We start from the raw sequence: 24,046 nt of genomic DNA on the forward strand, positions 1-24,046 counted from the left end.
GCAAAGCTCTTTTCATCTCAAAAGTATAAAGAGACGGGAAAGGTCAACGTGAAGTAACACAAGTCAAGATAAAACCCAAATCTGCTGCACAGTGCAGGAGTCTGAGTCCTGTACAGCATACGGTCCTTTACTGTGAGAGATCTGAGACTTCATGAGACGAGGCGACTGAGAGAGAAAACACAATGAGGAAAAATTGAGAAATGGAGAATAATGGAAAGTATTCGAGAGAAAACAAGAGAACGAGGAACAAAGAGAGATGTGAGTCTCAAACAACATGTCAATGCCGGGCTTCCTTTAGGCATGAGTGAGAGACTATGAGGCCTGGTGGTGTGTGAATGGATTGGCAACACACACACACAGACACACACGCACACACACACACACACACACACACACACACACACACACACACACACACACACACACACACACACACACACACACACACACACACACACACACACACACACGCGCGCTCCCCACTGAGCCAGAGCCTGTGCCAGTGAGACAGGTCTATGGGTCTATTGAGGGGACTGGGAGGGAGCCGTCCCTTTCTGTAGAGCTAATGAAGCCTACACCCACGGGCATAAAGGAGTGGAGAGAGTTAGCACTGCGCTCCTTCACCCATTCACCCACTTCCTTCCTTTACACAGCTCCTGATGAGGTCATGCTTTCCCTCTTAAAGCGACACCATAAGTAATGCACCTTTACACATGCAGCGCTTCCATTTACAGGAGACGTCATGAATAAATTGTTTTTATGCCCAATGCTCCTCAGGAAACTGGATATGACCTCATGGCAGGCATCTAACCAAGCTGTCTCCAGCATTGGGGAAAAAAGATGTTTAATTACTGTATGTTTTACGTATATAGCTGGAATTATTTTCTATTTTCGTTATTGTCAACAAAACAAATCCCATGAAAAGATCCAATCTAACTGAGCGTTATTTGGTTTCCGGTTGCATTATGTTCTGCAGCGCCTGAGACCGGAGCCTGTGGGTTCATCCTGAATGTAAATGAGTCACGAATATATTGTGCAGTAAAAAAAGGTATTCCCTAAAACAGCATGGGCAACGTAATTTTCTAGCAAATCTTACTCAAACATAAGTAAACAGAGCATTTGTGGGGGACTATTTTCTGCTGTGGAATAATACACATTTGATATTCTAATAAGTGTCAACAGCAGCACTCAGAATACACCATGAATGAATGAACACATCAATTTGTAAATTCGTGAGGCTCATGTTGCTGTTTTAATTATTTCTTTGACATCAGTGGATGAAGCAGTCTTTAGTGATGTAAGATCAATTAAATAAAATATAGATATAAACAAAACTATAAACTATAAAGTCACACAGAAATAACAGCGTGTTTATCTATAAAGCCTGCATCTGAATATCATGCTCTAAATCAGTGCCGCTTGACGATTTCCTCCATCATGCACCGTGTCGTCACGTTACAAAGCTGCCATCAACCTGGAGAGAAACAAAGGACAGGCCTCACGCTGGAGAGCCGGAGAACAATGTGTCTCAGAGGAGAAATGCTACCGAATGCAGAGAAGTGGGGAGAAAAGGCTTCCGGACAACACAAGCACACCTTTAGCAGCGGAGGTCTGACTTTAAGCTGCCCGTCTATCTGCCTGCTCCTCTGCTGCGACGACAAGATGATGAAGGAGCTCTTGTCCAAGTCTACGCCGGCCGAGGCCTCTCTGAACAAACCAGACTGACTGACAATAGACGGTCGTGCTTATCAAACAGCCGGGCGACTTCATTAGCATCCTACATGACCCAGACGACGACTGAAGTGTCCCTACACACACACACACACACACTCATGAGCCAGACAACCCCTTCAGTGGCCTTGACCCCGTGAACTCTAGGGTCCTCTTTCACCTGCTCCACCAGCGGGGCTGTCTGGCCGGCGGCCGACTGCTCTGCATATGTTCTCCTCACATTCCCACGCTCCGAGCTCAGGCCGCCAGCACCATCACACTTTAAATACGGCAGTATTCATCGAGGACATTATGGAGATGAGCTGTCTGGCTGTTCCTTTCCCTTCCTCTCCTCCACTTGATCTGTAAATATTCTGCCATCTCGTGTCTGACTGGCGCACAAAATAAATGTGACACAGTCATCATTTTTGTTTCTAATAAACTCCTTTGTTCCCCTCCTCTTTTGCCTCGGTCATCTCCATCACACAATGATGCTCTCGTGTCGTTCCTCTCCTCCCCACTATCCTTCGCTTCCATCTCTTTGATTTCTTCCCGCTGAAGCGGTGTTGTTGATTCACTTTGCAACAGCACTTCAAGGGTGAACTCCACACTCTTCTCGCTCCTCTTTCCTTCCTCTTCCTGATTCTCTACTGTTGCCCATTGGCTGAAAGCAGCGCCACATCTGCCTATTGGCGCGGCAGACGGAAACAGTGATGCGGCTAACACGAGGCGTCGGTGTAGTGCGAGCGTTTAAGTGTTATTGTGAGAAACGGGGGAGAGCGTGTTCCTGCTCACCGACGGATAATGTGACCGTCAGATGTGGAGGGGCGCAACGCTCGCTGGCTTTTCGTTCTGATCATGAGACGGAGACCTTGAGAGGCGTGCAGAAGACTGTGACTGGATTTGCCTCGCCACACAGCATATGGACGCCCTCATCGCTCTATGCAAATGGCCGAGACGCAGACACATGTTCACAAACGCAGACAAACTTCCCCCCTCCCCTCCTGTCCCTCATTAATTTTTCTTCGTAAAAACCAGACGCCCCCCCCCCCCCTCAAATAATAACCTCTTCACTAACACCCCCCACTCCCTCTTCCCCTTATGAGCAACCCCCCACCCCACAGTCTAGACCCTGCAAGCCTCTCTTTAACTCAAGCTAGACACCCCAAAACTCCCCCCACCCAAAAACCCCACACCCCTCCTCCTCCTCCTCCTCCTCTCTCCTCTCCTCAGCTCCCACGACCAGCAGACAGACCCTATGATTTGCGTGACCGCCATTTTGCTGCCCACAGTCGACCTGACTGTACGGCGCAGCAGCTGCCTTGATGGGCGAATGCAAATATGAACACTGCTTTGTTACTCAGCCGCTCAGCCGACTCTCATCGCATGAATTAACGCCCCGAAAACAAGACCTGCTCAATCAAATGCGACCACAAAACGACGCACTGCCAAAATGCAGAAACGTGAGCTATTTATTTATACAAAGCTTCAATCCTCTGACCACGAAAATGTCTCGGAACACTATTGTGCCAAGTTAGGAAATCTGCATGTTCAAAATATTTCTGGTTATTTCAAGTCTCAAAAAGATGAGAAGCACTTCGATTGTCTCTCATTTTACTTGAACTGGTTTATTCTGGTTGAATAGCCCTGATATGATACTTCACAGCCACAGTGTTATTCAGGCTTCACATCTCACATTTATATGTTTAATGTTCAAGCTAAATCAGTCACCTCTTGATTTGTTCAGCGCCATGGTAACCAGACACCCATGTGCATGAAAATGAGACTATTATGGTCTGTCAGTCTGGAGTTGGTTGGGCCTATGGATCCCTTTTTAATGAGAGTCTGTGTGCATGTCTGAGCTTCTCTGTTTGCTGAATGCTTCCATCGGTGCATTAAGTCTGTCTGCATGTGACAAAACTGGAAGTGCATGCTTGGCTTTCTGATTAAAAAAAAGGTCTTGACGTAATCTTTTGTACATTGTCACATTTGCAAGCGAGGGAATCACATGCAAACATCGCGCACCACATGGCGCAGTGGGACCAGACTCTTGATCTCACGTGCACAACAAAAACAATCCAACTCATTTCAGGGTGCGCTCACAACCCTGAGAGATAAACAAACGGCGGCCAAACACACTTTAAACCGTATTTTTACTCCTGATCGCTTGCCGCTACGCCGCGGTCACAGAAGCAATTAACAGGACGCGCCAACGCCATGATAGTTGGAGGTTATGCAAATGCAATTAGCCTCGATTTGCATTCGACAACAGCTAACAGATGCACAGATGGCAGACAACAGAGATGCACCCTCCATCTTTGGCAGAGGGAGAGACTGGCGGCCATTTTGTCTGAAGCTGTGCCCCTCTGGATGGAGACGACCACACTGCATCACTGTGACGACAGCAGCAGTTTGGGAGCTGAGGGTGCACTGCTGCTGCTCGCTGGATACAGTCTATACGCGCTAACAGAGCTGTCGATTGGGGGAAATGTAAATAGAGAATAGCTCTCAAATATGATTCAACATTTTATGATTTGAGGGACATCTCTAATTTCAGAAGGAATCTAAATTAACTTCCAAACATTTATTAGTGTTAAAGAAACTGTAATACACATAAAAAATGCATCCTCTCAAAACAGACTGCAAAGTTACGATCACACACACAAACACAAACAGACACACAAACACACACACGTAAACATATGATTTTAAGTGAAGTATAAGGTAATGAGAGCACATGAGAGTGTAACATGTGGAGTGCTAAAGAGAGATACTTGCCATTTTACCCACTCCACTACAAGATGAGGACGTCTCTCTGCTCTGTGACCTTCTGCCCTTCTTGATATTCAGTTCGTCGATTAAAAAAAGAAATATTTTGGGATTGAATACCAGACATCACGAAGAGAAAAATCATGTGCCGGTGTTTTGGGTCTGAACTAACACATGTCTACAGCTCACCATAGTAACAGTGAGCCAAAAGTGGAAGAGAAAATAAAGATCGTACTGTCTCTTTGTCAAATGGAAAAACTGCTTGGGGAATAAACAACGAGGGTGTTGAAGGTGGAGAGAGAGTCAAAAGCAGGACTCCCAAACTGTTTTCAAACAGCCAGAGGCAGAAGGTGGGGGATATGTCAATCTTATAAAAGGGAAAAAAGAAAGAGAAAGGAATATCCCTGTCGGCGGTCTCTCAGCATTTGGGGAGAGATCCCCTTCAGCTGAACCACACACAGCCAGTGGAGATTGGGACTGAGGTCCAGTCTGAGGAGCCGGTCTCAGCCTGCAGCTGCGAGGGCCACGCAGGGCTTGTCCTTTGGAGGTCTGCAGGCCCCTCGGCCTCAGACTAACACAGGAAAGACCCACACAGAGCTGGGCTGGATCTGTGTTTCATATTGATTTCTCCTGCATGCCGGTAGCTCCAGAGGTGCTTCTAGACATCAGGGACCTGTTGCATCCTTTCCAGCCCACTCACTAGCTCCCTGCCCGGGCTTCACTGGCTCTGTTGGACCCCTGGTTGGAGGTACCGGCCACAGGAGGAGAGGAGGAAGACGAGAGCCCATGGCAATGATGATGAGCAGCGCTGGGTCTCTGAGTTCAGTCATCTACCAGCCTTTATCCAGCCTTCCAACCACCCACCCTTGTTTCAATCTGAAAAAGGGAAAAAAGAGAGTTTTTCAAAATCTCCCCTTTGGCCTTCAGCATCCCTCTGCTCAATGCAAATGCAAATGTAAACACTAACACTTTGATTAAAAATATGTGGGAAGAAAACGCCAACTTGCTCTTTTGTAACCTGGCCCAAGGCGCTCGCTGCTACAGAAACAAATAAAAATGCTCAGCGTACTGTAAGAAACAGACACATCCATCTCCGTTCAGATTTTTTAAATGTTTTGTTCTCCCATAAAGATAAATCACTTACATTACATGCATTACAATTAACCTTCATTGTTTGAGAATATTATTGACATGTCTAGTCATTTTTTAGGATGTCTTGTGACTAATAAATAAATAAAACAATGAGTATGATAACTTTATTTTATTTAAATGGTTTATTTAATAAGGGACAGTGCACATTGATAAAAACATTGCAGTAAATGTGCCAGAGTTAGCCAGAGGCTATTTTTTCATGTAGTCCCCAATGTTGCTGATGTTAAGAACACCTAAAACAAAATTGCAAATACAAAATACAGATCTACAGAAAAAAATAATAAACAATGAACAATGTTAAATGGAAAATAATAAAAAATAAATACATACAACATACATAAAAAAAGACTAACTAAATGTGACACAAAACTGCAAACAGGTGAACGACAAGACAACACGGGAGAGTGGAGTAAAGCCCAACCAGCAAACCAAGACATACAGAGACCGACAGACACACAGACAACAGACAACAAAATGAAAACAGACAAAAATGAATGGAGGAGGTAGTTACAGTCTAGTGCTGACAGAGTTAGTGTAAGTACAGACTCTTTTCTTTTGATGTTAAAAGTTTTATGATTGTAGCTCTCTGAGTTGATTGAATGTAGTTGATAGATCCTGGAATGTGTGTGCTGAAACATGCACTGCTTCACTTACTGAAGCAGCATGCCTGCTACTCCTCCTGAGAGGGACCTCGACTTATCTTTCTGGTGGTGGTGCTGACAAATTGTTTGAGAGAGGGAGGAAGGAGTTTGAGTTTGAGTTTGGAGATTCAAAGCATGTATTTTTTTACAATCACAATAATCTAATTCCAACTTGTATTTTTTTTTAACCAAGGACAGTGATTTTTTTAAAAGAACTTTAGTGAGACAGAACTTTTTTTTTCAAAAGTTTTTTGTATGTTTTGCGTAGGGCTGCAGCATGTTTTTTTTTGTTAAACAGTAGGTGATATGGAATTAAATATTGAATGAATGAATGTTTTTGCTGAATGCATTGATGAAATGTTTGAGCGATGATGATGAATAGATTGAATTAATTGATTTTGGATAGATTGAATTTTACCTGATGAAAACTTTTTAGACCTGTTTTTTCCAAAAAGTTTTTTAGACAAAAAGTCCCCAGATAGAAACCCAAGCCTCTCAACCTCCCTTTTTTTTTCTACACTACAAAAACATTTTTTTTTTACACAACACAGTTTTTTTTGAAAAACAAACACACAGTTACAATATTGGGAGTTGTAGTGTTACATTTAGCTATGTGTGTAGTCAAATTTGTTATATAGATACATGCTGAGCTCAGAAATATTTGACCTGTTATTGCATTCATTTGAATAAATGGAAATGAGGACATATTGATGGCAGAATATTAATATATGGATCATAATAATACATTAAGACAGATAAAAGGATGGCAGCAGGATGATTTCAGGACAGACAGACTGATAACGATTTTAATACTAAATGAAGAGTTTGCATGGATTCCTTTACTGCAATGCATCTTGATATTTTTTGAAAGCATTCTGAATCCTGTTATCATGCTAATACAACGTTGTCCTTTATGTGTCGCTTTGTTCTTTTCTATAAGAAAAACGAATTGCAGGGGCCTCCTTCAGCGACCGTGCGCCCACTGGCCCCCAGTTCTGTCAAAACTAGCAGCAAAGACACTTTCAGCTCAGCGAGGTTTGATGGAAAATTAATAAGACACAGAAAGTACTGGTTGAAAGCGGCCAAGGTCAGTTATGGGATGGTCTGTTTGTGGATTTGAGTTTTCTGTTATGTACATGTTTATATCATATAATGGGGGAGCACCCGGAGTAGCCCCTGGCGTGGCCTGTGCAGAGGAGTGACGCGGGGTGAGATTGGGTGAGCCGGAGGAAGATTCAGACACAATGCCCCCATTGAGAGGGTTCAGACATGGGTGTTAACTCCCCATTCCTTCACACACAATAGGGCCCCCCACTAGAACCAGCATAGGGGACAATGTTGGTTCAGGGCTGCCCTCCACCCAGCAAGAAAGAAAAGGACTGCATGATCAAGATGGGAGGAGAGGGAAGGATGGATGGGGGGCAGGAGGAGAGATAGAGGAGTATGTTGTGTATGAGGATTGGAGCAGAACGGAGCCCTGGCTCTGACCCTTGGCTTTGGACTTGAGGAGAAAAACAGAGACAAACACATCGCAGCAGCAGCAGCCGTCCTACTGCAAACAAAACAATACTTTCGAGAGCTATTGGCAATATTCTTTGAGATTATTCTAACATTTAACAAGATAGCCAACACCAGCCTGTACGCTATACAAATGGTTAATCTAGATCATAAATTATGTCTGATTCTCTTGGTTTGAGATGTTGTCCATCCTTTATTTATAATGAATAATTCAACATTTGTCCAACTGACAATAGTTGAAAATTAGCCATTTTGCTAGAACTGGCACATTTAAAGTTATGCATTAAATAAATAAATAAAAATCCCATGAATCAGACATAAGGCATTCATTACTATTAAAAAACACATTAGAGCCATTCATACAATATTTGTGAGTAAATTTAAATGATGCTATGGAGCCTCAGGCCATGCTCCTCGTTCTTGTTAAGTATGTGTTGCTACTGTTTGTATTTTGGCAGAACATCCCTATCAGCTTCGACTCTATAGCTAAAATAAAATGCTTGTTGCATGTTGTTACTATAGACAACTAGGGATGAAGAGGGCGACATATGAGCAGCAGCTTGTAGAAGCATCTTGGGCAAGGAGTGAGCAACGTTTCCTCTTAAGATGTAAAACTATTAATACCTAAATGTATGTCTGCTTTTGTACATTTCAAAGGTTTCCCTGAGATACACTGAGCTGTGAATCTTATACCCTCAAAATGACATGACAGATTGGGGAGTAGTTTATCGGCAGACTGTAATGGCATCGTGTTTGCAGCAGCGAGCAAGAATCGCATCCTCCAAAGACTTCAGAATTTCTTACATCTTAAGCGTTCCTCCAAAGACCTTATAACAAGCATTGGCTTGTTCGTAGTTGCTTGTTATATAGTCTGCGGTTGTAAAGGAAACACTGTTTTGGGAGTGAAGTCGACAGCGTTAACAAGCCCTTGGTAATGTGAGTGTATACGCTTTTATTCTGCCTTTCTTCTCCAGACAGGTAGAATCTCCTCTGGCTAAACAAAGGGGAGCGCTGCTTAACATGTATAAAGGAAGCTATCAGTTTAGCTGTGGCGAGGGGGTAGCTGGAACATGTTTATGGAGATCCTGAGTCTCTCTGGGAGCCTAATAGAATCCTGTGGCTGGAGTGAGAGCTCATTGTGCCGGAGTAAAGGATTACACTGGTAAACTGGTAAAACAGGGGAAAGAGCCCAAACACTCTCGACCTCCTATTGAGAGGCAACGAAGCATCGAACAATGAGAGGGGAGAGTATTCTGCTGGCGGACTCATTTCCTCAATGGAGAACAGGTGGAGAGAGTGGTGGAGCTGCGAGAGGAGGATGATAGAAGAAACAGATCAGGTGGTTCATATTCATGCGTGTGCACGGGCGAAAAGAAATATCACATGGAAGTGAAGTGAAAGATGGAAAAAGAAGAGGAGCAGAAGGGGCTGCAAGGACGACAGCTTCAGTAGTGGAGGGTAATATGTGGAAATGATGTCTGTCTTGCTTGTCTGTCTGCATCCTGAGTGACAGTTTACAATCTCAGCAGGTCGGCTCTTTGGCTCCATACAATTCCTCATTTCTCTCTCTCTCCATCTCCCTTCCACCTCTGGTTTCATCTGTTTCCAGCCATCTATAATCTCCACCGCCACCTCTCCTCTGCATTTTGTCGACATTGTACGATATTTATTTCCTTTCACTGTTCACAGTTGATCCCCAATTATTTTAACCGTCATCTTCATTGTCCTTGTGCTGAATGTGAGACATGCAAGTCCTCATCTTTTCAGAATTGAAGTATATTGCCTAACAACTTAAGTTCCACAATAATTATTCCTGACGGGCCCTCTCTTCTTTAGTGAGATGGCCTCATAAGGATGAGGTGAATCTCTTTCTCTCACCTGGCCTCCTATTCATCAGCAAACTGTTAGCTGAGTTTCAAATAGTGTCCATTACTTTGATTCTAAACCATTAGATTCATTTTGGCTACTACTTCTACTTTAGCAATTGTCAAGAAGCATTCATTGGAGTCGCTACATATTTCTGAGGCGAGAAAAATCCTCTGTCTGAGGTGCACGATAAACCCTGTATATATTTCCTACAGTTTACATGGACAACACGCAGGTTTAGCATTATTCTATCAAAAAACATAAAGCACATAATGCATATTCTGCATTCTGCAAGCTGCCACGTTGAAAGACTCTTCTCTACTCCTCTCTCTCTTTATCTCTATTCCTTCAAAGGCTGCCGAGGGTGTATTCAAACAGCAGGATACGCACTCAGCTACACAACCTCATTAAGAGCCCATACACACTTTCTCAATGCTAACACTAGCTGTAAAACATCCCCTCTCAATGCACAGACTGGTGGCCACACTGACTGTGACAAAGCATCTTTACAGAGCTAATTAGAAGGGTCCCCCTCTCTATTTGAATCTCATCTGAAGAGGAGGGAAGATGATGACGAGGAGGGGAGAAGGAGACAGGGAGCGAGGGGACGGGCAGGAGAAAGAAGGGAGAAAGGAGAGAGGAATATACTCAAAGAGATAACAGTCGCGCTTTCATAGGGAGCTCACGCAGGCAGGGGGACCTGAATTAGTGTGACACAACTCTGTGTAGGTCTGGTGCAGCAGGGAACTGGGAGGGAACTGAGCTGCACCGATTTGATTGGTGTGCCAGTATCTGGAGAGACACAGAGGGAAGGAATGGGTGTGACACCAGCTTCACCGGGAGGGCAGCAAAAAGAGCAGCTGGACAGCATTTAAAAAAGAAAGAGAAGCGCTGCTCTGAGACAAAGTGCAACGAGCTAAACACAACATGTGGATCGATGAGACAAGACAAACTCAGGGCTTGCAGCGAAAACACGAAATAAATGTTTGACGCTTTTGTCTTTCTTTGCTTTTTCTTTTCATGCTAATTATTGTTGCTAAGCACCCGTTACTTCTGATAAAGGAGATGGGGATCAGTATTCTCTTTCTTAAATATTGCAGTTGTCTTTCAGCTCCTATTTAGTTAAAGCCAGAAGGTCACACGGAGAGTTCAGCGCCAAAAACATTCCTCTATAGTGGCCGTATCTTCGCTCGACTCTCCTCCATTTCATGTTCAAATGTTTCTTTTGTGTGTCCTTGAAGCAAGCTGTGTGTGTGCGTGTGAGTGTGTTTGTGTGTGTGTGTGTGGGTGGGTGGGTGTGTGTGTGTGTGTGCAGGCAGACAATGCCAAGTTGACAGTTAGGTTCTCAGACCAAGCAAAAGGCCAAGTTTGTCTCCACAGATTACAATTATCTCTTAGAATCTCTAAATTACATTATTTCTCCATAACTGACTGATTATTTTTGCATCAAGGCTTACATTTATACATTTATTTGACAAATAACACAGCAATAATTTTGGATGATGTTTATATAGTGCCATCTTTAAATGGCGCTATGTAAACATTTTCATGTGCACAAAAAGACCAAGAATAAAACAAACAAAAAATAATAATGCAGCCTCTTTTGAATCCAACATGTTAAGTTCAAGTTGAAGTTGTGACCTAATTGTTGTCCCATCAAGCACAACAGCCCCTGATGAGAGTGCAAAGCATTCTGGGAGAATAGCAGGTGTCCCCCCATGTCACAGAGCTCCCCAGACAGCTTGTTAATTTGCACAACGTTTACACACACTCATCTATGTGTGTGTGCATGCATGTGTATGTATGTGTGTATATATTAGCAATGGGACTTGACCCTAGCGAGCTGCGGCAGTGTTTCGCGTCTTGCTGGGCGTGGGAAAAAGACGGGACCCCTTTTCACAGCTGCCTCAGCCGAGGCCTGGGCTGCCGGGGGCCCCTGTACCCCCTCTACACATACCCCCCGCTCCCCCTTGTCCGACTCTCCCCCTCCTCCTTCCATCCCATTCAGGCTCCGGCCTACTGGCTTTCAAAAGCTGGACCCTTTTCCCAGCCCTTCATAAATACATCTCATTATTCAAGCCCTAGTTTGCATAGAGATTCCAAAGAGATCTCCACTCTGCTCGTGAGGCCTGAAGCCCCTCAGCCTTTTGGACCGCACAAGTGCAAATTTCGACTTAGTAATCTCCCTGTGTTAATATTTGTTTTAAAACGATGTGTGCGCACTTGCCAAACTATTAAACCAATATTGAAACTATCTTAAAAATGTTTTTTTTTCTCAGGATCTTTGTTAAAATGTCTTCTATTTTTCTAGAAATGCGGCAAAAAATTCTGAAGATACTCAAACCAGTGAAAAGAGAGTTTAGCATTACTATTAACAAGTGCTTTGCTAGTCTGTATTCCATCTGCCACCGGCTATTGTACAGTACCTCTCACACACACACACACACACACACACACTCTTCAGCCCCCCTCCACAGCAACCCCCCCACCCCCACCTCCCATTCGCTGCAATGCATTACTGCAGAGATTTATCTCCTATCAGCCTGTATAATACTGAGGTTATAATTTACATCCACTTTAGAAAACAGCAGCACAGGCCGGCCCTTCCATATGCTAATATATAAAGCTTGGGAAAATCTGGGCGACTCAAAGAACTCCACACTAAATTTGAATAACTGAGCTTTATATTGAGCTTCAACGTTGTGGAACCATGAAGATTTGACCTTGCTTACAATATGCACTTATTGTTTAATTCCTAATGCTGAACAGAGGAATTGGAGGGAACAAACTGACAACCCTAAAGCTAGAAATGTTTCTGTTTCAATCATGTGAAATTGAAATAACTGAAATAACGCCTACTGGGTGCATTTTTATTTCTTAGACACCTTAAAATGTGGGATGTAAATGGGGAAAACCAATAAAATCTCACCGCACTGATTCCCCAAAGGTTTTTTTTGCAATTCACAATATTATCAAGCGTTTACGCTGCCTTTGCTAATCATGCATGTGCGATACCGCTTTGGAAATCAATACTTTCCCATCAATAATCAGAATATTTTGGACAAGGGGAGCGTGGCTCGTCGAGGCATTAGGGCCAAAAAGGACGGAGCCACCCAGACGCTCTTTACACACGAGCAGCTCCAAACCTCGCCTGCTCTCTGCTAACGGGATGAAGAACCGCAGCACAGATTACACGGCCACCTCCCCTGCACCTACACTCTACCTGACAAATAGGATCATAGTGTTGAAAGGAATAATATGCTGAATGTATATAGATGAAAGAGAGAAGTGTGTGAGTATGTGTGTGTGTGAGTGTCTGAGGAGGATGGGGGATGATGTTCAAAGTAACAAATGTTAATACTTCAAAGGAATGATGGAATTCAACACGGAGGTCTTACTTCACTCTTCAAATCACACAGTTTACTCTCTGTTGCTGTAGGCTACTGCAGCTCCACACTGTGTGTATATATTCTGATATATACAGTACATGAATATTATCAAGCTGACATTTACACTGTGCGCAAATAAAACTGGCAGTAAATGTCCCTCTTATTGCCCCCTTTCATATGAATAAGACGTTCAGGTTTACAGTGCTGCCCACTTTAAAAAAACATTCTGGATGCAAAATACAAAATCCTCAATATTTCAAATTTCAGGCTCAGCCCGTCTCTTGTTTTCTGTCTTTTTCACACCCCCACACACAACCGTACCCACAGCTCTACAAAATATGGACAGCAATCAACCGCCGGCATTGCTGCACCATCGTTCGCTCAAGAGGCTGCTGAGACATAACTATCTGCAAGCCTCCAGCATCTTAAAGTTAGACCTGAACCCGACTCTCAAATCCACGGACTTGTTGTTGCACAATAAATACAAGTCATATCATAGTGTGCATCTGGCAACATCCTGGACTGTATATGGAAATAGCATCTGAACTACTTCTCTATGAGTATGTGCTCATATACTTAAAATATGTACCTGCATGTAAGGCGGCTCATTGTTCCTGTCGGGGGGCCGTTTGTCTTCATTGTGAGTCGATGCAAACTTCAGGGCGGATGTTGTCGGCATTTTCCTTTTAAGTCAAAAGAAAAGAGAGTCAGTACGTGTGAAATCATTGCCGGAGCTTTCATTTAAAATAAAACCACATCTTTCGGGAATAAATAAGTGGCTTGCGAGGGAGAGGAGGGAAATATATGAGGGGGGTAAGATTAAGAATAAATGCAGCTTAGTTGACTTTGCAGCTAACAGCCCTCCACCAAACTTGTCTGGTGTTTTCTTCCATGCACTTCTCATTATTTTGAATCTCTGCACGGTTACATATATTTCATTTTGCGTGACCAATCAGTCAAGCTTCATGAAAGTATTTTTGCGTAAAGCCAAATAAAAAAATGTGAAGGAAAAGACACCCAAGATATAACACGAAGCAATAGCAGAGAGCAGGCTTCATCCGGGCAGCATTCCCAGTTGCTAAGCTACTGAAAACCAGGAGTGAACGCGTTGTACAATGTTGTATAATAAAGTATGAGGGTAAATGCTAAAAAAACATCACATCAGTCAAACTGAAAGATAGATCAATATGAGATAACAACATCTCAGAATATTTTAATGCTTGATTTTCTTTGTATCAAGATGGAGGACATGGAAGTCCTTTTCATGGCTCCAACTGAACACCGGCTCTCAGACACAAACTTCAACAACACACACAGACACACATGATCCAAGCGCTCTTGTTTAACCATGCACATCAAATATTGTCAGTCATGGTCTAAATAGAGCATGCTGGGACTTCAGGGATTTTCAGTCATCTCCAGGCTCACTGATTCTGCTCTAAGAATAGATCAAACTATGAGCCGACGTCCTATTTTGTTCTTATCTAGCAGGCAAACACAAAAATAATCCACCCTGCGAAATACAAATTTGAACATATCTGCCATGTCTAACTCGGATTCAGTGATGAAAGCATGTTCGAAAAATAAGCTGACAACGGCTGAGTACAGTCTCCTTTGCTCTAAACGACAGATGCCCCAAAACACAGTTTCTGAGTTGTTATCTGGCATGAGAGCACACAGTAGTCCTGTACTCACTGCCCTGCATGAATAAGGCTTCATCGTGCACCAAGAGATGTGGTACATCCAATTATACATCACACTCCTAATGTCAAGTAAATTACAGTCGGGGGACATCACTTAGCCTATACACTCATAAAGGAAATACACTCAGTGTCAGAGGAGTCAGGGAGTCTGCACATGCAGGGGATGCAGCTCGGCTTAAATGAAGGCAACGAGCAGGCCTTCAATAATCAGCATTACCAACATGTGAGCTCCTAAAAGCGATTTGATGCTGCTGCCAGCGCCGTCACGTGAGTCCTGGATGGACCAATGGGACGAATCCTTCAACTATTTCTGTCTAAACCCTCAAAATATTGATATGACGATACAGCATGAGCTGTGTATGTTTCCCCGATGTATTGATCCTCGACAGGCCCCCGACACCGCGATCCCCAAAAACCGAACCCTAAATCACGCCCCCACACACACCCGCTCGTGGCACCTCTCACGTGCCGACACCTGTCTCGGGGAGGTGGACGACCAACACTAGAATCCCGCCGGTGTTGCTCTCCTGCTCGGCGGGGTGACCTCCCCTCCCCTCCCCACCACCACCTCTCCTCATCGGTAGCGGCGGCGTGCAGCCTCCCTCAGCATCCGTCCCTCCCGCTTCCTCCTCCTGCTGCTCCTGCTGCTCCTCCTGCTGCTGCTCCTGCTGCTGCCCCGGCATCGTGTCCTCCTCCTCCTCCTCCTCCTCCATGCCGAGGCGAGAGGAAGCCCCCCGGCTCCGAAGTGCTCGGTGTCAGTTCGTACTTTCGGTTCTCTAGCTTTATGAAATTAAAACTCATACAGCTAGATAACCAAAGACACAAACTAACCCGTTGTCTCTTAAAGGGGCCGCCTCTCGGATACACACAGAGAGAGGAGAGGAGAGGAGATGAGAGGAGAGGAGAGGAGAGGAGAGGAGAGAGAGAGAGAGAGAGAGAGAGAGAGAGCAGCAATACTGGAAATGTTCATATATTGTTATACTTTATAAAACCCTTTCCCCCACATCTCATATAGAGGTGGAATAAGTAAAACACGCAGTTCTTTTGGTTTGCATTCATAGTTTGACCCACACACACATTTTTTTTGAGAGTCCGAGTTGCCTTTGGTCCACTCTGTGGCTTCACTCTGCTCGATTTGAGCCATTATTCAAACGCATCAGGCTTAACACACACGCAAAGTTCCCATAAACTGCCTTCAATAATGTCATTGCGATAAATTACATTTCTGAGAAACACAAAACCACAATCAATGTGATGAACGGCTATTCCGACATCAAGTATATAGTCATATAAGGCCAGCATCACTTACTTGCACATCCGGCTGACTCCACTCCACTATACAGTCAATATCCTCCAACAATTTTCAATTCCGCCTCGGATGTTTCCGTGTTATCAGAGTCTGTGGTCTGATTACACCCGATGAGAGAAATAGAGTAAAAGAGTAGAATATTAAAGCTACCAAGTGTCCTGTGTCTCCATGGACTTACATGTGTCCTCTCCCTGCACATGCAAGCTGCTGACAAGTGAAGAGAGTCCACGCGCTGAGCCGAGGGGGGTAAACTCCGCCTCACAGAGAGAGAGAGCGCGCGCGAGAGAGAGAGAGAGAGAGAGAGAGAGAGAGAGAGAGAGAGAGAGAGGCGGGGTTCTGAAAACATTACATTTGCCAATTTGAAAATGAATGCAGGTGTATGCAGCCAGGACTTGATCCCGCTAGTTATCCGCATTAGTCCGGCCGTACAATATGCATATATACTATTTCGCAAGTGGTGCTGGGTAAAACATGATATTTTGAGAGCAATGATTGTATGTATTATTGAGAAATTTTTATTTTTAATTTTTTTAATCTTCAATTTTTTTAAAAATCCAGCTATGCAAGGCTCTTTCATTTTGACATGCATTTAAGCTTTCTCTCCTAAAATAAGCGTTACACTCCTGCACAGCCAATGGACTTCATAAAATAATTAAATGTGTTATGCAGCAACGATTATTCTGATTTTGTGATTATGGCTGAGGATGTATTAGTAAATCATTCAGCAATAAAAGCTCTTTTTCACTTGGAAGAGGCAATGGCTGTATATTTGATTTAGTTGAAGCAAAACTAAACGCAGAAAACAGCTCTTATCGTGACGAAATGCTATTGTTATTTTAGTTATCTCTCTTCTATTGTACACGTTTTAGACGAGGCTAAATAGTAGATCACATTAATTTTATTGGTACAATGGCGAAATAAAGCCAGTTAGTTGATATGCACTTGTTCGTGTAACCTGCTGACACTTGGTTGCCTTGTTTTTAACAGTACGATACCAGCAATCGCCTCGTTGGAACAGTTACCATCCCATAATTAACGCTGTTTAGAGGTTGCAAACAGTTTAATAAGATGCAGTAAACTCACTGTCAACGCAGGCACAGCGGAGGAATCCGGGGTTTCTGTTGTTGCTTCGGAAAAGGCCTACAGCCAACCATGAGTGCATATTCAGGCTATGCAGCCTTATCGATAGTGATATTATGATATGATTGATATCTGGGCTGCGCAGATGAGATAGTGCGCACGATAACAATCACACACTTTCATAAAAGAAGCCAGTGGCAGAGACCCGAAAAGAAACTATAGCAATATCTATCGAAGTTTGAAAGGATATTCAAAAAAGTGTGGGATTAGTGTGCGTGTGTGTGTGTGTGTGCGTGCGTGCGTGTGCGTGTGGGTAAACCAATAAAAGAGAAGCGAGCTATCCTGTGTTTCCAAACGAAGCTTCCATCAGATACCAGATATCTGATTATTGGTGGTGAATCTGTACCATGGAGGTGCAGCGCAGCTGCTGCAGGTCCGGCTCTACTGTACGAATCTTTATAGCCTACTCAGCATCGTTTGTAAGCAGATGTAATCAGCTGTGGCCTCTGCTGCTGGCACCCTGTAATTGAACTTATAGAACATTGTGCTGGTGCCAGCAGAACGGGAAGGCCCACCATACGTTATATGAAAGAAATAATAATAATACTCATTGTTGCAGCACGAGAGCGCGGTGATCATTCTGATTGGATGCAGAATCCTTATTGCTCCTGAGCATGCGCGACCAGGGCGTTAGATGCACGTGCATTCCTATTGGTCTATTTGCTTGAAAACCATGATTCCACCTTATCGACCATAAAGTGATCCAGTACATACTCATGCAAAGCGTAACATGCACGAATCCACAGTGTGATAACATAATGGACATTCCCCCCAGTGTATCTCTTACATTTGACGATTTAATTGTCAGAGCCCTGCCACAAAATATCAGAATAATTGTAGAATATTAAACTATTTGGGTTTGTTATACTCATCTGTTATATTCCACAAAATCGATATTAATTTCTGGAGATATACACTGCATTTAGTCAACTGTGCTGAAGGCTGACAATCTGTTGAAAGAGGTGCCCGTGTGTGTGTGTGTGTGTGTGTGTGTTTGTGCGTGTGCGTGTGTGTGGGTGTGTTCTCAAATGGATTTTCCCACAAACAAGTGAGACACTTTTTACCCCCCCTCCCCCCCTCCCTCCCTCCAGCCCCCCTCAAAAAAAGAAAAGAAAAGGAGAAAAAAAAGAAGTCAAAATCAAGTTCAACAACGTGCCGGAGAGACATTTACATGACAATCAGGTCTGGGATCCTCGGGGTGCCCCCACCCATAACAACAGAGTCTGGCGTCAGCCCCGCTACACTTTCCCAGGCTCACAACAATATCTTCCTGCTGAACTCTGCCCCCCCCCCCTCCTCCTCCTCCTCCTCCTCCTTCTCCTTCTCTACTACATGAATACTTCTCACATGAGCACATGGCAGCGAAGAGCCTCATTAAATATTCCGGAGTTTGCATTAAATCTATTGCTGGCTAATTGAAATGCATCGTGAGAAAAATGTGTACGATGTGTCCGATGAGCTTTAGTGAGTCTGTAATGCTCGAGAGGCCGGAAATATATATATATATATATATATATATATATATATATATATATTTGAATATATCATGATGTTATCATAATAATACAGTTCCAATTTGCTTATAGTTTGGGGAAGAAAATACCAGTAGCAGTAAGATAAATAATTACACGAATGAAACATGTCTATAGTTTCTTCACTCAACATCTTCACACAGGCACACAAGATATGCCCTTTAAATACAATCATTAATATAATAAAATACTCTATAAATAAAGCCCTATTTGGCATATTGCACCTATATTCGTGGAATGTTTTCTCAATATACTTACAATTTATTTAAGTTATCTCCAAAAATTACGTCTTCATAGATTCTCTGCATTTTTAAAATGTCGTGAATTAAAATAATTCCCAAATGTTTCCTTTCTGCACTCCATCCACATAAACTGTGGGTCTGTCTCCTGTCCTGCATGGCACACGTGCACCACGACGCGCGTTGTTACGCCCATGCTTTCCCTGCTAATATGACATGTTATTTACCTGCTGCATTAACGGAGAGCTCATATATTATTGTAAAAATCCTCTCTTACCGGATAAAGCGAGGCAGAGTGTGAGAGGCTGCAGCGACCGAGGCGAAGAGAGGGAGGAGGAGGAGGATGAGGAGGAGGAAGTGGAGGAGTAGGAGGGAATACAGCCGGCATGGGCCCGATTAAACGTGCCAACAGGCCATATATCCATAATAATATACAGTATTTATAGATACATGTACATACACCGCACAATAGGGGGGGGGGGGCAGGTTTTATTTTAACGGGTTCATCTTAACAACAAACGATTTGCTGCATGCCTCGTTTCAAAGAGGCCAATATCAATAAATACCGTTTACAGTCAAACACATGCAGGACGGAACAGCGCCACCCTTTGGTGAGAAGGATCAGGGCCGTTTACAGTACATGGCACCGTAATCTTGTTTTATAAGGCTATTTACACAATGAACAAAGCCTGACAAAGGTATGTTTTTCGATATCTATATATGTATATTCTACTTATTGGAAGGTTTATAGATCATTATGAAAACTATGGTGTTAAGAAATTAAAACCATGATCAGAAACATGCTTTACATTATTTATACAATACATTAATATACAAAAAAGGGAGGATTTTGTTGAATTTAGATTAAGATACATTTATTCTTGATTTGAGTTTTTAATCAGAAGTTTCCTGTTGAAAGTGAAATTGAAATAAGAGGTTGAAAGGTTAACAGATAAAAGAAAGGTTAACATATTTGATATTTCAAAGACTTCTTTTTATAACACTAATAATATTAATGATAATTATTATTCTTGTTATTGTTTTTGTTCCATATCACGAAGGATATGAGGCTGTGTGTTTTACTCTATTACATTACACAATGTTGGTCTACATGTCCTCTAGTCTTTAATGAAATGTACATTTTATGTTACATTTTGCACGAATAAAACACACATCTCTCGCTCCAACACACTCTAAAATGTACCAGCAAACCTCTAACGTAGTCATTCAGATGCCAAAGTGGTTGAATACTGTGATTAGATTATATTAACTCATTTTCACGTATGAACATTTTGACAATGATCAATGGGATTTCATGCAACATGTGTTTTTTAGCAGATATCTCGAGAAACCCCAGACATATTCTGATTTAATAGTTTTTCGTCACTCATACCATGCAGGACAAGTTCTCCACAATGTATAATAACATATTAACAATATTATGGAGCAGAAGAAGGAACAAGGAGTATTTGTTGAATGTGTTACTTGAACAGTCGTTTAGGCCGAGCTGATGAGAAAATTATAGTATGTTTTTTTTAATGACTAACTTTGTCCCTTACAAAGAAACATAACAGAAAGGATGCATATATATTGTATCTTCCATTTTCTAAATAACTGACATAAATGTGATGGTGGTTTTAATACCCTATTGTGAACAGTCTGGTCCCAATCAAGCAAATATTGAGCAACATATACGTTTTTCACTCATCATCATTTGAAATATCGTCTGCTATTTGAAATAAATGTGAAAATAAAAAAGTGAAATATAGGAATGTTTAACTTCTTTAATATATTGTCCATGTCTCTTGAACTGTTACGCCTCCTGGTAAACTCACAGGCCTCAGACTGAGAAGACTAAACTCAAGATGCAGCTTCAGGCTCAAGTCTGGCCTTTGAGAATAATTTAGTTAAGTCATCTGAGACATGCACCTTGGTGTAACTGTTATATTTTTGTATACTTATTTTTGTTCTGATATTATTAGTATAGCATCTTCCAATTAAATACTTATTTTTACATTTATTACAGACTGCGTTTATCACTAATGAATTAACACATCATTTTCAAAGTCAATACGATTATATTGAGAGAGAAATACAAGATTAAGATTACATGAATAAAATACTGTCAATAATTAATACAATAATATAATATATTTAAAAAAGAAGAAAAGTTCTGTTACTACACATTTCCTCAATTTTGTGGAATGGAAATACTGATACATCTAAACAAATAAAAGTTGTTGACATTTTTTAACTCACATTTTAGACAACATATGAAGGCTCGTGTGCCACCATTCATCTGCACGAGACAGTTAATGAGACAGAGTTAGAGCTGCTAATGAACAACATCTATCTTTAAAGGTACAATAATGTACTGTTAATTGTTTTAACATTATTCACAAACACATTCCAACTAAAAATAAGTTACAATTTATTTGTAAATAAGTTTTTCTAAATAATGTGAAAGGTGATCAAGTTAAAACTTTAAAGCATTGTAGAAATGTTGAAGCTTTATAGAGGACAGACAGTGTTATACACTTTTATGTTTAGATATATTAAACAAAATGAACTTCTTACCACAGCAGGTTCATGCAGAGACCTGTTAATTCCCCCTCTGCCTGGTGTGAAAGAGAGAGAGAGAGAGAGAGAGAGAGAGAGAGAGAGAGAGAGAGAAAGAGGGAGAGAGAGAGAGCCTGAGCCCTCGTGCCTTAATTTGAAGCAGGCTGGGTTTTATGATAATCAGAGCTGACACCGACCTGTGCGCCATGAATAGGAGAGGGCACCCTCGATCCCGCGTTCCCACGAGCCGCATTCCTGCGGTCAAGTTCAAGCTCAAAGCGCGAGCCGCCATTACTATGCGTGGCGTGCCGCGTGGCTAATTCCAAAAAGGCGCGCACTCCCTGCCGTGGGAGAGTTCGTCACCTTGTATTCAAATGCAGCAGCAGATAGATGGATAGATATGCCCACTGTGAGGCTGTCATTAACAGTCACACACACACACACACACACACACACACACACACACACACACACACACACACACACAGGCTTCTGCTGTTGTCACTTCTTCTAAAACAGTAAATTAGTACACACAACAACGTGCATTCAGTTTTGTAATTGTTCATTCAAACGAGAAAATACAACATTCCTTAATGTGTCTTTTTGTGTGTCCGCTGGAAGATGAAACACATCTTACATTTCATCTGTTACTATTCTCAATAGTGGGGTCATATTTTATTCTATTTGGAGTAAACTTACTGGTCTAGTTGAGCCTAAATAAGACTAATATAGCCCACAATTATATACCCCACTGCCACTCTTGATGATATTTGTTCCACTTGACTTGCAACAACAATGAGAATGTTAAACCTGAAAAGCAATTACTATATATCTTGAAATTCACTGTCTGCAAAAGGCAAATGATAATAAGGTTTCACAGGAACACATTAAGAATAGCATTGTTAATGTTTTTGACACAATGTTTTTATAACATTGTTATTTCAACCACAAGGAAACACGTTCCTGAAAGAATAAGAAAGACTTCATTTGTACGGCACTTTGTATGGACAGATAATACTGCATGTTTATTAAAATGTGTAATGTGAACATTGTGTTGTAGGTTTACATCATTTCTGGGTAAATATGTTTTCCCTCCAATGACAAGAATTGCATTTGTTTATGTTTGTGTGCTTTAGTTTTAAGGCTGCAGGATGTACAGGACTGTCTCAGAAAATTAGAATATTGTGATGAAGTTCTTTATTTTCTGTAATGCAATTAAAAAAACAAAAATGTCATGCATTCTGGATTCATTACAAATCAACTGAAATATTGCAAGCCTTTTATTCTTTTAATATTGCTGATTATGGCTTACAGCTTAAGAAAACTCAAATATCCTATCTCTAAATATTAGAATATCATGAAAAAGTATACTAGTAGGGTATTAAACAAATCACTTGAATTGTCTAATTAACTCGAAACACCTGCAAGGGTTTCCTGAGCCTTGACAAACACTCAGCTGTTATAAATCTTTTTTTTTACTTGGTCTGAGGAAATATTAAAATTTTATGAGATAGGATTTTAGAGTTTTCTTAAGCTGTAAGCCATAATCAGCAATATTAAAAGAATAAAAGGCTTGCAATATTTCAGTTGATTTGTATTGAATCCAGAATGCATGACATTTTTGTTTTTTTAATTGCATTACAGAAAATAAAGAACTTTATCACAATATTCTAATTTTCTGAGACAGTCCTGTATATGTTTTCCTTTGTGTTCAATAATAAACTGTGATCAAATGTTTGTGAAATGAAGAGTTTTGTTTTAAAAAGACATGAACCCCAGAGTTGAAAAGAGTATTATTATATATGTTTATACATATAAACATGTTTGGTTTTAAATTATATAAGTATCAGTGTTCTTCAGATACTCAATAACCCCGAACTGCACTTACATTTATGATATTGCTTTATGATGAGTTATAGTTCATTCTAACAGATATAAACAAGAAAATAAAACATATATATATATATATATATATATTTTTAAAGTCTCCCATTTGTCTCAGTGTCCATTTTTGCTTAAGAAAAACGAAAAACGGAAACCATATTTTCCGGAGGTCTATATTTAGAGTACTGGATAGAAAACACACAGGAAATAGCATTGCTTGGCTTTGGTGCAAACTGCTGGCTAAGCTTACTATTTCTTCCTATTTTACACCATTTAAATATAATGGTGTGAATCAGCTTTTTATATTTTTCTGGAGTTATTCCAACCAGAAGCAGGCGTCTGTAAGACAAGAGCAGAGCTCAGCGTGAGCTTGATGTCAGAGGCAGAAGATTCCCACATGTATGACATGTAAGTGTGATGTGTCTAGCCAGAGTATAATTGGCTGGCTCTTTCCCAGACAGCCCCGTCCCACCTCCCCATGTTCCTGCATTTGAGGTCCCATAAAATGGTGTCTGGCTCGCTGATCCCACGACCCCCGAGGGAATAAACCCTTCACTCATGATTTGGATGGTGCAGTTGTGTCTGTGATCGTGAAGTGAAGAGCTTAACAAATCAGGAAGTGACTCCACCATTAT

The 24,046-nt window shown here is 41.8% G+C and overlaps 1 long non-coding RNA gene across 2 annotated transcripts; it reads right to left on the bottom strand.

Annotated features, from left to right (window-relative positions):
- Window positions 1-4,494: 4,494 nt before the first annotated feature.
- Window positions 4,495-16,197, bottom strand: LOC130198111 (uncharacterized). 2 transcript variants are annotated; one of them, XR_008832569.1, is made up of 3 exons: window positions 16,058-16,197; window positions 13,635-13,728; window positions 4,495-5,355 (listed from the first exon to the last, which is right to left on the bottom strand). It is a non-coding gene; the product is annotated as an uncharacterized LOC130198111 (long non-coding RNA). The 2 variants fall into 2 exon arrangements; XR_008832568.1 differs by lacking the exon at window positions 16,058-16,197 and adding an exon at window positions 15,194-15,333.
- Window positions 16,198-24,046: the final 7,849 nt, after the last annotated feature.

The sequence above is a fragment of the Pseudoliparis swirei genome, chromosome 8 (assembly GCF_029220125.1).
Source record: "Pseudoliparis swirei isolate HS2019 ecotype Mariana Trench chromosome 8, NWPU_hadal_v1, whole genome shotgun sequence".
Lineage (NCBI taxonomy): Eukaryota > Metazoa > Chordata > Actinopteri > Perciformes > Liparidae > Pseudoliparis > Pseudoliparis swirei.